The following is a 13,173-nucleotide window of genomic DNA, read 5'->3' as shown; positions in this document are numbered from 1 at the left end:
AGAGAGGATAGGCTCTGGAACCAGATGGCTGTTTTTGAATCCGGGCTCTGCCAGTTAATAATTATGTGACCTTGGCCAAGTTATTTCACTGCTCTGCAACCTCAGTTATGTCATTTGTAAAATGGAGATGATAACACACCTCACAGGGTGGCTCTGGGGATTAAATTATTTAGTACCTAAGAAGTGCTCCCTCTAAATATTAGCCAACTATTAACTGTTGCTAATTCTAGATAGCTAATGGGAATTAATTAGAAGTGCAGCTGGGAGTGGGGAAAAAGAGCTTTCTAGATAGAGAAAACATTATATTTAAAGTCCCGAGGCAGGAAGGAGGTGCAGGGTGTTTGGGAGAACTGATAGGAACTGAGAGTGGCTAGCGTGGGCAGGGACCAGATCATCTGGGGCCTTGTAGACCATACATAGGATTTAGGATTTTGTTTTTATCCTAAAAGCCATGAAAAACCTCTCAAGGGTTTTTAAACAAAGGGATGGCATGATCCGATCTGCTTTTTTACAGATAACTCCTGCTATTGTGGGAGAGAATAGTTTGAAGTAGGTGAGAGGAAATGTGGGGAGATCGGGGGAGGGAAAAAACATGATGATGCCGAGGACTCTAACTTGAGTCACTGGGTGGATGATAGAGCCATTCATTAAGATGGGGAACACTAGAAGAGGATCAGGTTTGGGGAGAAAAGGGAAGGACTCACTGTTGAACAGGTGTTAGCTTGTGATAACACTTAATAGAGTATAATCTGTAAAAATACTGAATCACTGCACTGTACACCTGAAACTAATATAATATTATAAAACAACTATACTTAAAAAAATAAAAATAATAAATTTTAATTTAGTCAGCCACGGTCCCCCATCTCCCCCCGGCCATGAACATGTGGATTTGAAGTGGCTAGGAGACCTCCAAATGGAGTTAGATATTTAGAGAAATTGGATACATGGGTCCAGAGCTTAGAGATAATATTTGACTTGACGTCTCTTGAATTCACAGAGTCAAGGTGAAAAAGGAAATTCTCATTCAAGTTAAAGTAGACAACTTCAGTTAAGGATGGAATAGTGATCAGCAAATAAGTACATTTGGTAAGAGAAAAAAAACTTTCCTATGACTTTTGATTGAAGCACAAGGGACAACTAGACAGCTTAAAAGACCGAATTTCAAGCAAGCATTTCAGAAAGTGACAATTTAGCTTTTGATAATTGTCAAGTAAACAGCTCATCAAGTTAAGAATTATTTTATTTACTCAAAGAAAGGGGAAAAAAGGACAGAGAGTTTCTGTGTCTAGTTTTGAATACTTTTCTGCTACAGGTCAGAACTATCAACCAAGACCTACTAACCTTTTTCAAATTGAAAACTCCCACAGGCTTAGATTTTAAGTGGATATGTGAGGTAAGTATAGTGCTTTCTGGAGTCTAAAAGGTCACTATTAATCTTGCTGAAACATTCCAGGTTAAATTAGCAGAGACTTGTATTTGCTGCATAGCTTTAAAGTTAATCTTTTAGAGACTCTTCAGGTGTTAGATTAAGTCTTTCAGAGATTTTGAGACCAAAGCTCCAGTTATGACAAGATACGGGTTCATATTTTAACAAAGAGCAGGTTATATAAAGTATTATGTCCATAAGCATGTCAAAAAAGGTATTTTTACTATAGGAAATATCACATGAAAAAAAAGAACAGTATAATGAATACCCAGGTGCCCATCCCCCAGCTTCAACTACTATCACTTGTCTGTTTGTAAAAAGGTAAATAATTGGGGACTTCCCTGGTGGCGCAGTGGTTGAGAATCCGCCTGCTAATGCAGGGGATGTGGGTTTGATCCCTGGCCCAGGAGGATCCCACATGCCACAAAGCAACTGAGCCCGTGTGCCACAACTACTGAGCCTGCGCTCTAGGGCCTGTGAGCCACAACTATTGAGCCCACATGCCACAACTACTGAAGTCCGTGCACCTAGAGCCCATGCTCCGCAACAAGAGCAGCCACCGCACCACAACAAAGAGTAGCCCGGCTTGCTGCAACTAGAGAAAGCCCGTGTGCAGCAACAAAGAACCAATGCAGCCAAAAATAAAAAAATAAAATAAATTTTAAAAATAATTGTATTTTTTCTTTCACAGAAGTAATACTTATTCACTGATGAAAATATAGAAAATACAGATTACCCAGGAGAAGAAAATATATACTGGTCACAATCCCAGGGCTATCAATAGTCCAGTTGATGCTTCTGAACAATTCAGAAAAAGATATCTCCTTCCCTTGGCTGTAGACAGCCCCTGTGCACAAGGTGCAGGGCTAGGCGAATGGAGTAGAACTTGACCTCTGCTCTAACTCTCCTGTTAAGCTCCCTCTGGAGAGCTCAACATGCAATATGGACATGGCACACCTGCCTTCTAACCTCCTTTCTCTGCAAAGGCACACATACATTTACACAATTGTGTTGTGCTATACATACTGATTTGTCATACTCCTTTTCACTTAATATTTCATGAACACTTTTCCTTGTCATTATTGAATTATTCTAATATCATTTTTAATAACTGCACAGTATTACTCAATAATCTCTTAATTATTTAACTCTACCATTGGGCACTTAGATTATTCCTATTTAACAATATTATAAAAAGCTTTATAACATTAAATGTTATTGATTTACATTTACATTGATAACATTAATGTGATGATGATAGATATGGATTCATATTTTTACAATAAAACCCCCAAGAGTTTGTCAGTTTGACTATTGAAGAATAGTACCTAGTGTTGCTTTATTTGGGTTTCTTTGACTAGCGGTAGTGAAAAAATGTTTTTATATGTATATGAGTCTTTCTTTTTCCTGAACTTCCCACATGTATCATTTATCCTTTAGCACTTTTCTACTGGTATATTTTCTGATTTCATAAATCTATGTGGGTAAAAGTTGGATACATGTGTCACACTACCCACACATTACTATAAAAGGCAAGTATTAAGAAGCAGTGAATACCATGTTTAAAAAGATGTAAGTATTTATTTGACTTATTGGCACTGAATATTTTGAAGAAAGATGTATATGAGGTTGAACCATGTGAAATTGCCAACCCTATGTGGTAGTGGCTCTCAAACTGTGGTCTGGGGATCCCAGGAAGTTACCAATTCCATTTGGGGGGTCCACAAGGTCAAAACTATTTTCCTAAGAATACTATGACATCATTTGCACTTTCACTTTCATTCTCTTACAAATGTACAATGGAATTTTCTAAAGGCTGTATGATGTGTAATATTCTAACAAATTGAGTGTGGAAGCAGATGAGAATCCCTCTGTCTTCTATTAAGCCAGACATTGAAGAGATCTGCAAAAATGTAAAACAATGTCACTCTTCTCACTAAATTTTTTTGGTTGGAGAAAATACAGTTATTTTTCATAAAATATATTATTTATGTTAACATAATGGGTTTATTATTATTTCTAAGTGATTTAATATTTTTTTTCAGTTTTAATTTAGATTATAGTGAATGTCAATAGACATAACATACATAAACAGAAGCTCTTTAGGGCCGTCAGTTTTTAAGAATGTAAAGGGGTCTTGAGTTAAAACGCTTGAGAACCTCTGCTCTGTGGCATTTGAACATAGTTGCCTTTTATTTCAAAGACAGAGCAAGAGATGTGAAGTGCTTCCTTGACAAGTAAATGAAAATAATCATGGGAGTGATTGTTAAGGGTTTCATCCCATCCTGAGTGTCAGAGACACTTCTGTGTTCTTTAATAATTTATTTTTTCCTGGGCCTAATGGCAGTACTGTAGAAGGGCAATAATAATGAGAAAATTAGCTGATTAGAAGTAACATATTGGGACTTCCCTGGTGGCACGGTTGTTAAGAATCTGCCTGCCAATGCAGGGGATACTGGTTCAAGCCCTGATCTGGGAAGATCCCACATGCCGCGGAGCGACTAAGCCCATGCACCACAACTACTGAAGCCTGCGCTCTAGAGCCCGTGCTCTGCAACAAGAGAAGCCACAGCAATGAGAAGCCCCGTGCACTGCAACGAAGAATAGCCCCCGCTCACCACGACTAGAGAAAGCCCGCATGGAGCAACGAAGACCCAACGCAGCCAAAAATAAATAAATAAATAATAATAATAATAATAATAAAGAATGATTTGCCTTTCTTCACAGTGTCGTGAGGATGAAAGCTGTGAACCAATAATTTATAAATTAAAAAAAAAGAGAGATAACATTAATATTTTCACCCCAACAACAGAATGGTAAAACACGACCATGTGTTTCTCTTCTTTCCTTTGTCCCAGCCAAAATAAAAAGACAGATTTATCTGAGGCTACATGAGTAGGAAATCTTTCTTTCCTGAATTATACTAGGAGAGAAACAATTTAAAGAGGTAAAAGGGTTCACTTTGTGCTCATTTGGGCTCCCTTGGGAGCCCTGAGTCCTCAGGAATTTCAAAGTCATCACTCGTGTTTACTTAGAAATTAATTAACACAATAAGAAATGGGCAGGGCCTAAATGAGAAATCTTTAAAACTTTACATATTAGAACAAGAAAATAAATGGAAAGACACATCATGTTCCTGGATTAGAAAATGGAACATTATTAAAAATGTCATTTCTTGCAAATCACATTTTCGGTGAAATGCAATACCAATCAAAATGTTCATGCCCTCTGAACCAGTAATGCATTATTTAAAAAATCCCAGGAATCCATGATATTAAGCTTATTTTTATTCTTTAAAACTTAGTTCATGTTTCATTTTTTTTCCTCTAGTACCCAGATGTTAATATTGAAGGTATTTTTGCATAGTTAGTTGTCTCTCCAGAATGGTGAATAACTAATAAACCAGGAAGCTGCCCCAAACAAGGAACTCCTGACCTTAATATCCCTCCATTATCATTATTTTCCCTTGAACTTGGTGTTAACATCCAAAATGTTCTCAAGGAGACCAGAAGACTAGCATGCGGCAACAAGAAACATCAAAAGCACTGAGCAAACTGAGGATGTCCATAGTTGTAGTAGTGCTGAGAGGACTTTATGGTTGTGAACTCCAAACTAAATGGATGTTATTATCCATTTGGTTATTTGATCAATTTCATTAGAGTTGTGTATTTTAAGGGAGATACTCTGTGCTCTATAACACAAAAGCACAGACCACAAAGCACAGAACTTGGGGTAATATTCTCTCGTGTGGAAACCGTTAGAGGGTTTCAAGATGTGGAGAACTGGGCAGTTAAAGATTTGGAAGGTAGAAACTGAGAAACATGAATAATTTTAATAAATATTCATAGATTAAATCAGAAGGAAAATGATAAATTACAATTTTGATCTTGTCTTGATTTAAGCCTATTATGAGAACAAGGTTGACAGACTTGAGAATTCCGACTAAAAAAAAAAATCCTGAAGTATAGCAAGCACACAGAAAAGTGCACAAATTATGAATGTACATCTCAATGAATTTCACAAATTGAATGCACCTGTGTACCTATTGTCAGATCAAGAAAGATAACGTTACCCATCCCCATTAATTTCTCTTGTTCCCTCTTTCAGTTGCTCCATTGCTCCCCCGGCCCATCATACACAAACACCACGGGCAACCACTATCCTCTTTTCTAACTGAATAGATTATCTTTGCTTGTTTTTGCATGAACGCTTTTGCCTCTGGCTTCTTTTGCTCATCATGATGTAGTATAATTCATCCATGTTGTTGTGTGTAGTTGTGGTTCATTCATTCTCATTGTAGAGTAGTATTACACTGCATGAATACACCATATTTATTCATTCATTCTACTAGGACATTTGCATAGAATCCAGTTGTTTCTGCTGAGTAGACACCTAGGATTGGAATTGCTAGGTCACAGCGTATGCATTTGTTCAGCTTTATGAGATAAGAGCAAACTATTTTCCAAGGTGGTTGTACCAACTTACACTCTCACCAGCTGTGTATGAGTGTTCTAGTTGCTCCAAATCCTTATCCAACACTTGATATTTTGTGTTTTCATTTTAGCAGTTCTGATGGCTAAAATATTTTATTGTGGTTTTAATGTATATTTCTTTGATGACTAAAGAAGTTGAGTACCTTGTAAAATGTTTATTGGTCTTTCAAATAATCTCTTTTATGAGATGCCTGTTCAATTATTTGCCTATTTTGCAATTGAACTTTTTCTTACTGATTTATAGACATTCTTTATGTATTCTGAGTGTGTGTCTATTTTATTTACATATTGAGAACATCTTTCACTGTGTCTTGGTCTTTTTTATTGTCTTATTGATGTCTTTTGATGAATATGACTTTACAGTTGTTTAATAGTCCCAATTTATCACGTTTTTCCCCCTTTATAATTAGCGGGGTTTTGTCCTATTTAAGAAATCTTTGCCTATTCTAAGGTCATGAGCTATTCTATTATGTTTTCTTCTAGAAGCTTTATTCTTTTACTCCTGACTTTTAAAATGTCTGAGTTGGGAAAGTTGTGAAAATCAACATCTATCCAAATTGAAGAGCTTTTTTTGAGGAGCCAGTCACAGAGTATTATGGTATCAAATCTGAAGTGGTTGAACAAGCAGCTCTCTGCAGCAGGAATACTAGGGAAAACAATTACACAACTCCCACTCTACTACAGCAAAGTGTCTCTTACTAAGTAGGCCATGTTGCTAGCCAGTCAGAAATTGGTTTAATTGACAAGGGACTGGAAAAACAAAACAGGGTGAGATTTTCCATACTGGAAAAAAATTATCTGCAAATCATCTGACATCATCTTAAGTAGAAACTGAAATTCTTCACCTCTTATGCCTACAAATTATTGTCACAGAAACAGTTCATATCCTTTCCTCCACTAATACCTCTGAAACTATGACCTTGCTCCATCATTTACCCCCTTCTCTTTCATTTTCAATTTTTGGTCTGCCCTTCATTTTCCCTTTCCACCTACAAATTAGCTCAATCTCTCCAGTTCATCAAACAGTGAAAACCCTCAAGATTTGCCTCATAAACTCTTTTCCTTCACTGCCAAAGTTCACAAAAAGTTGTCACATTTGTTGTCTCTTTCTCACTTCCCATTTCTCCTTAACCACTTGTCCCATCTTGTCTATTGTTTCTACCAGTCTATTGCAGATTCTCAAAATTAGTGCATCTACTTTTCACTTCTCCCGAGCCTTAACTCTTATGTTTCTTACTGTTAATGGTACAGCATCCTCTCAAGCACTCAGGTTGCCAATAACCATACCCCATGTCTGCAACACTTCTGCCATTTGGCCTCTCCTTTCCATTCCTCCTGCCACTTTCTACATGATTTTGTTACCTCTTACCTAGTTATTTTAATAGTCTCTTACTTGCCCTCCTTGCTCCTAGTGTGGCCTTATCCAAACTTTCCTGTACAAAACTATAAGCTCAATCTTCTTAATCCAAAGTTCTAACCTTATCCTGTCCCAGTTTGAAGAGCTTTAATAGTTTTCTCCATTGTCTTTAATCCCACCACAAACTGGATCAAATTCATGCATTTCTACTCACCCATGAGAACTATTTCACTTCATGCTTTCTTCTGATTTTCCAATCTTTGTTGATGCAATTCTGGATTCTCCCCACTTCTGAATGTCTAAATTCTTCCCATTTTTCAAGATAAAAAGGCAACTTCTTAATAAATACCCTTTCCAATCTTCTCTATCTGGGAAACTCCTCTTTATCTTTCAAGACCCAGCTCAAACATCATTTCTTCCCCAGTCTCTGTACACTGAGTTAATCACTCTTGATCTCTACTTCCAAAGCACATTGAACATCCCACTTATAAAGCAGTCCCTACCACATAGTACCGCAATTATTCTTTCTGTGACTTTCTCCCTTACTAAGCTCTTAGCTCTCCCAGAACAAGTGTGATATAATTTAAATCTTGCATCCCTAGTGTCTAGCCTAATACCTTGCAGAGACACATCTATGATAAATGTCTATTGAATGATTGAATTCATCCTTTTTTTTTTTTTTTTTTTTGTGGTACGCGGGCCTCTCACTGTTGTGGCCTCTCCCGTTGCGGAGCACAGGCTTCGGACGCGCAGGCTCAGTGGCCATGGCTACGGGCCTAGCCGCTCTGCGGCATGTGGGATCTTCCCAGACCGGGGCACGAACCCGTGTCCCCTGCATCGGCAGGCGGACTCTCAACCACTGCGCCACCAGGGAAGCCCGAGTGAACCCATTTTTAAAAATTAATTAATTTTTTTGGCTGTGTTGGGTCTTCATTGTTGCGTGGGCTTTCTTTTCTAGTTGTGGAGAGCGGGAGCTACTCTTCATTGCAGTGCAGGGGTTTCTCACTGTGGTGGCTTCTCTTGCTGTGGAGCACAGGCTCTAGGCGCTCAGGCTTCAGTAGTTGTGGCTCGTGGACTCTAGAGCGAAGCCTCAGTAGTTGTGGCGCACTGGCTTAGTTGCTCTGCGGCATGTGGCATCTTCCTGGACCAGGGATTGAACCCGTGTACCCTGCATTGGCAGGCGGATTCTTAACCACTGCGCCACCATGGAAGTCCCAAAGTGAACCCATTTTTGATCTTCTCCAGCTGTAAGTAATTTTTCCTTATTAAGTCGCGATAGCATTTTTATCTGTATATCTCTTATATACTTAAAACATACATTACTTTGTAACTGTTATTTATGTAAATACCTTATATTCTCTAATAGATGGTTATCACCTAAGGGGCAGAGACTCTGCCTTGTCATATCTGAGGACCTCATGGAACCTAGTAAAAGGGATCCTTACATACCAATATCATTGACAAAACTAAGCTTGTCCTTTGATCAGGACATACTATGACACACCTCAAGAGCACAATGTTCCAAAACTAAACTGCTAGAGACAGGCCAAGGCAAGCTACTAAGAGACCTGGTTTCTGAAGACCTGGTTTCTTCAGGAACCGGTAGCACAGGTTTCTATAAATAAGGTAAATATTACTGCTTGGGAAAGCTGCTCATTTGTTTCTTCATTAATTTGTAAACTACTTTGTGGATAAGAAGTGGGATGTGTTTAGAGCAGTTGCTATATGCCAGGGATTTTCACATGCCTTATCTCTACATCACCATAACATTATGAGATGAGCATTATTATTTCTAAATTTACAAATAAGGAGATTTGAAGGCTGGTAGTATATGGGACTGTCAAGCACAAGCTCTTTCTCACTTCATCATGTAATATACTCAGAAGGTTTTTGGAGAAACCACTAGAGAAACACTTGAATCTAGGGTAGCATAACCTGCCAGGACCAAGGATCAGGCTTTTATGAAATTTTTATTGAGGAAATCCTTGAGGAACAAAAATAAACTTGCCAAGTTTTATCTTTTTTTAAATTGTGGTATAATTGACATACAATATTATATTAGCTTCAGGTGTGCAACATGATTTGCTATTTGTATGTACTGCAAAATGATCACTGAAATAAATCTAGTTAACATCCATCACCATACATAGTTAAAGACTATTTTTTTCTTGTGGTAAGAACTTTTAAGATTTACTCTCTTGGCAACTTTCAAAATGCAATACAGTATTAACTATAGTTGCCACCCTGTGCATTACATCCCCATTACCTATTTATAACTGCAAGTTGTTTGACTCCCCTCATCCATTTTGCTCACCCTTTACTCCTTGCCTCTGACAACCACCAATCTGTTCTCTGTATCTGAGTTTTCTTTTTAAGACTCCACATATAGGAGAGATCACATGATATTTGTCTTTCTCTAAAAAGTTTTGTTTTTGTTGAAGTGTAGTTGATTTACAGTATTAGTTACAGATCTATCAGCATAGTGATTCAATATCTTTACAGATTATATTCCATTTAAAATTATTACAAGATATTGAATATAATTCCCTGTGCTATACAATATATCCTTGTTGCCTATCTAATTTATACATAGTAGTTTGTATCTCTTTATTCCATACCCCTAATTTCCCCCTTTCTCCTCCCCTTTCCCCTTTGGCAACCATTGGTTGGTTTTCTATATTTGTGAGTCTGTTTCTGTTTTGCATATACATTCACTTGTATTATTTTTTCCAAATATAAGTGGCATAATACATTATTTGTCTTTATCTGTCTGACATTTCACTAAGTGTAGTACTCTCTAGGTCCATCCACATTGCTGCAAATGTCAGAATTTCATTCTTATTTTATGGCTGAGTAATGCTCCATTGTATATATATACACCACTTTTTCTTTATCCATTCATCTGTTGCGGGACACCTAGATGTTTCCATGTCTTGGCTATTGTAAATAATGCCACAATGAACATGAGGTTACATATATCTTTTCGAGTAGGTGTTTTCACTTTCTTTGGATAAATGCCCAGAAGTGGAATTGCTGGATCATATGGTAATTCTATTTTTAATTTTTTGAGGAACTTCCATACTGTTTTCGGTAGTGGCTGCACCAATTTACATTCCCACTAATAGCGCACAATAGTTACTTTTCTCTACATCCTTGTGAACACTTGTTATTTGTTGTCTTTTGATAGTAGCCATTTTAACAGGTGTGAGGTGATATCTTGTGGTTTTGATTTGCATTTCCCTGATGATGAATGATGTTGAGCATTTTTTCACGTGCCTGCTGGCCATCTGTATGTCTTCTTTAGAAGGATGTCTATTCAGATTCTCTGCCCATTAAAAAAAGTTTTTTTTGCTATTGTGTAAGTTCTTTGTACATTTTAGATATTAACCCTTTATCAGATGATTTTCAAATATTTTCTCCCATTCAGTAGGCTGCCTTTTCCTTTTGTTGAGTTTCCTTTGCTGTACAAAAGCTTTTCAGTTTGGTGTAGTCCCATTTGCTATTTTTGCTTTTGTTTCCCTCATCTGAGGAGACATATCCAAAAAAATATTACTGAGAATGTTGTCGAAGAGTGTACTGCCTGTGTTTTCTTCTAGGAGTTTTATGGTTTCAGGTCTTACATTTAAGTCTTTAACCTATTTTGAGTTTATTTTTGTATATGGTGTGGGAAAGTGGTCCAGTTTTCCCAAGTCCATTTATTGAAGAGGAATCTTTTCCCCATTGTATATTCTTGCTTCCTTTGACATATATTAACCAACAAAATATGTCAATAAGTGTGGATTCATTTGGGGCTTTCTATTCTGTCCCATTAATCTATGTGTCTTGTTTTTGTGCCAGTACCATACTGTTTTGATTACTGTAGCTTTGTAGTATAGTTTGAAATCACAGAGTGTGAAACCTCCAGTTTCATTCTTCTTTCTCGAGATTACTTTGGCTATTTGCCAAGTTTTATCTTGAGCACCAGGGAAACACCTGCTTCCCCGTAGTCTTAGGGCACTTACGGTTAGAGCACTTTCCAGAAGGGACAGAGGAAAGATGGCAGTTATGGTTATGGGAAAAGGGAATGGAGGCTACAGGTTTTATAGCTGGGAATCAGAAACATTAAAATAGATTGGAAATGAAACGAAATTCAGTCTTGTGGAAACACATTGGAGGAGACACATTTGTATTTTAAGTATAGGTGTGTATGGCCCTAGAGGTTTGGCTCAGTTCAACTAACAATGATTGTGCTGGGCACTTTAACGGGCACTAGGGATACAAAGAAAGAGTTCCTGCTTTCAAGACACTGAAAGTCTGGCATAGGCAGTCTGTTGACAGAAATAGGAGACTGGGTACCAGGGGAGAGAGTCTTTTCTAAAACGTTTCTGAAAACCCAGAGTGATCCAGTCCCCAGAAGTAGGATGGAAGGGGAATCTGACTAACACAAGTAGGCTAAAGGTTTTCTCTGTTTACTTAACTCTGGGCTTGATGAGCAGTAATCTTATTCATCTAACACCTACAAATGAGCAGCAGGATGTATATCACCCGCTGCTTAGGCCCTACCCAAAAGAATTATTAAGAAAGTAAACATAAATATGGCTTCACATAAGTAGGTGAATGAATTACAGGCTTTATTGACTTTATGTTCAATGCTTAGAACAAGGATGAAAACTTCTACCTCTACTTCCAGTATCCCAATTGACAGCTATCCATAAAACCAAGCAGTGTGTCTGGAATTTTCAGTGAACACTCAATAAAATATTGAATAAATGAACAAAGTAGTTATGGGCCAAACACCATGTGCAGTGCTATAGAAAATACAGGGGAATACCTTCAAAGATGTAAACATTTATGAGAAAAAATTAAGACCCATGAAATCAGCAAATAAGGTATCAGTGAGTCAGTAAAAAGGGAGATCAGCATGGGCTAGAGTAGATAGCACTTATGAAGAAACCTAAGAGAAAAGCACTCAAGAGACCTGTATTCTAGTTCTGTAACAAATTAGCTATGCTATCTCATGAACATTTCCCTCTTATATTCTTTTTTTCCCTCACTTTTAAGATGAAGAAACTTGTAGGTGATCTCTGAAGGCCTTCCCAACTCTTAATTTTTAAATTTCTATTTATAGTTGGGAAAGCATCTTTTTTTTCTCTTTTAAAGGTAATACATTTAACTCACATGGTTCAAAAACAAAACAGTATCAAAAGGGGTACACTAAAAGGCCCTGCTCCCACTACTACTATATGCCCTGCCCCATGGGCATATATCTATATCTTCTCTTTTTATTAAAAGGTAGCACACTATATATACTTTATGCACCTTACTTTTTAACTTAGTGATATATATATTTTTAGAAAATGTGCGTGCACTCTTTTTTTAATAACGTATTCATTTTGGCTGCATTGGGTCTTCATTGCTGCCCGCGGGCTTTCTCTAGTTGCAGCGAGTGGGGGCTACTCTTTATTGCAGTGTGCAGGCTTCTAATTGCAGTGGCTTCTCTTGTTGTGGAGCACGGGCTCTAGGTGCATGGGTTTCAGTAGTTATGGCTCGCGGGCTCTAGAGCACAGGCTCAGTAATTGTGGCACAAGGGCTTAGTTGCTCCGTGGCATGTGGGATCTTCCCAGCCCAGGGCTCGAATCCGTGTCCCCTGTATTGGCAGGTGGATTCTTAACCACTGCACCACCAGGGAAGCCCTTAATGATATATTGTTTATATTATACTTTGTGCTTTTTTTTTTTTCCTCTAGCTCCCTATCGATGGACATTTGATGCTACAGACTGAATGTGTCCTCCCAAAATTCTGTTGAAACCTAATCCCCAATGTATTGGTATTTGGAGGTGGCATGTTTGGGAGGTGTTTAGGTCATAAGGGTAGATTAGTGCCCTTACTTAGGCTTTATAATCTGACTAATATCT

The sequence above is a fragment of the Leucopleurus acutus genome (genome assembly GCF_964270905.1).
Source record: "Leucopleurus acutus genome assembly, chromosome: 1".
Taxonomy (NCBI): domain Eukaryota; kingdom Metazoa; phylum Chordata; class Mammalia; order Artiodactyla; family Delphinidae; genus Leucopleurus; species Leucopleurus acutus.
Note: the sequence above shows the minus strand (reverse complement) of the source record.